Consider the following 2,179-nt stretch of genomic DNA (forward strand, 5'->3'; position numbering starts at 1 on the left):
CCTAGAGTTTCAATCCAACTGAGGTCATCTCATTTACTCTTCCATCTGGCTCTTTGAAAGTACGATCTTGTTTCCTTCTGAGTATTTTCATCTCCAGTGCCTAATAGTGTCTGGCACATAGAAGATGCGTAATAAATGCTTTTTAATTGATTGATTGATCTGTCCGATATTATAATGATAATGGTGATGAAAACATTAATCATTAACATTGACATAGCAAATAAAAGGGCTTTCATTAAAACCACCCAGTGAGGGAAGTAAGTGGTACAAGCATTATTCCCTCATCAGAACCATGGCCCTCTCCCTCTTCCATCAATCGTCCTTATATGGGCATGTGTTGGGGATGATGTCCATAAGCAGCCTATCAGGGCAAGGCCATTGGAAAGCATCACAATGGCTGTTGCCCCTCGGTTGCCTATAAGAGAGACGGGGGTCCACCCTGACCCACAAGCCCACACACCTACCACCAGGTCACAGGTTGGCTGGCTCAACCCCAGAGTGGTGCTCCCACTGCTGTGAAACATAAACAAAAAGACCTCAATCACAACCACAGTCAAAAATGGCAAGATATAGACGACACAGCAGGAGCCGGAGTAGGAGCAGATACCGACGCCGGAGGAGAAGACGAAGCAGACACCATAATCGAAGGAGGACATACAGGAGAAGCCGGAGACATTCGAGAAGGAGAAGAGGAAGAAGGAGAGGTAATTGTTTGGGCTGGAGAGGTAATAGTGGTTTTGCAGTTACTGCTCCTAGATCCCTTAATAGTGAGGAAATGTTCCTAAAGTCTTAGATTTGGGGGTGGGGAGGAGTGTGCAAATCACTGCACCTTAGAATGCAGTATTGTAGAGATGAGTTTATTCCAAGGGTTTTAGAATTATGGGAGTAACCATCTCTCTATTTTTGTTTAAACTTCCCTGTCATCCCTCCCCGCTCAGGGTATTCTCGCAGGAGATATTCTCGCAGGGGAAGAAGAAGATACTAAGACAGCAAATAGCAAAACTCCACCTGAACTCCTGCTTGAGAATTTAACCAAATTCATCTGGATCTTCTGACCATCATGAAACAGCAAAATCATTTCCACCAAGATGCACACCTATGGTGACTGCCACAAGACAACAGGAGCCTGCTACTGAACAATGCCACCTGTCAATAAATTCTGAAAATTCAGTCTTTTTAGTTCTACTGTTTAATTTCCTTGGTTTACGGCCTTCTGTTTAATTTTTTTGGTTCATGGGATGGGGAGAGGGGAGAAAAAGGGAGAGGGGAGAAGAGGGGAAAAGAGAAAGGGGGAAGAGAAGGAGGGAGAGAAGGGGAAGAGAAAAAGGGAGAGGGGAGAAGAGGGGAAAAGACAGGGGAAAGAGGGGGAGGAGAGAAGAGGGGAAAAGACAGGGGAAAGAGGGGGAGGAGAGAAGAGGGGAAAAGACAGGGGAGAGAGGAAGGAGAGAAGAGGGGAAAGGATGGGAGAGAGTGGGGAGAGAAGGGAAAAGGACAGGGGAGAAGGAAGAGAAGAGGAAGAGGGGAAAAGGAGAGAGGAAAGAGAAAGGGAGAGAAGGGGAAAGATAAGAGGGAAGTAAAGGAGAAGGGGGGAGAGATAGAGGGGAGAGAGGAAAGGGAAAGAAAAGGAAAAGGAGAGAGGGGGAGAGAGGAAAAAGGGGGGAAGAGAGAAAGAGGGGGAGAGGAAAGAAAAGGAGGGGGAGGTGGGGAAAGAGGGAAAATGAGGGGGGAGAGGGTGGAAAGGAGAGGGGAAAAGAGGGAAGGGAGGGAAGGAGAGAAGGGGAAGAGAAAAAGGGAGAGGGGAGAAGAGGGGAAAAGAGAAAGGGGGGAAGAGAAGGAGGGAGAGAAGGGGAAGAGAAAAAGGGAGAGAAGAGGGGAAAGAACAGGGAGAAAAGATGGGAAGAGAAGGGGGGAAGAGGATTCCTAAGAGGGGGATATGGGAAAGGATGGGAGGGAGAAGGCGGGGAGAGAAAGAAATATAGGGAAAGAAGGGGGGAGAATCAGAGAAGAGAGGAGAGAAATCTGCAAAAGAGGAAGATTCAGAAATAACTTGGAAGGAGAAGAGGGAAGTTACAGAAACACAAAGTTTCCTTTAATTCCCAGTTGCCCAAATGCTCTTGAAATCAATATTTTCCTACTACATAGAGGCACCATTGCTGCGGATACAAAAAAGTAAAAGACA

At 46.7% G+C, this 2,179-nt stretch overlaps 1 long non-coding RNA gene across 1 annotated transcript; it reads left to right on the forward strand.

Moving 5' to 3' along the window:
- The first annotated feature begins 335 nt into the window (after positions 1-335).
- LOC127539245 (uncharacterized) lies at positions 336-1,170 on the forward strand. Its single transcript, XR_007947888.1, has 2 exons — positions 336-704; positions 939-1,170. It is a non-coding gene; the product is annotated as an uncharacterized LOC127539245 (long non-coding RNA).
- The last annotated feature ends 1,009 nt before the right edge of the window (positions 1,171-2,179 follow it).

This window comes from Antechinus flavipes, chromosome 1, assembly GCF_016432865.1.
Source record: "Antechinus flavipes isolate AdamAnt ecotype Samford, QLD, Australia chromosome 1, AdamAnt_v2, whole genome shotgun sequence".
NCBI lineage: Eukaryota > Metazoa > Chordata > Mammalia > Dasyuromorphia > Dasyuridae > Antechinus > Antechinus flavipes.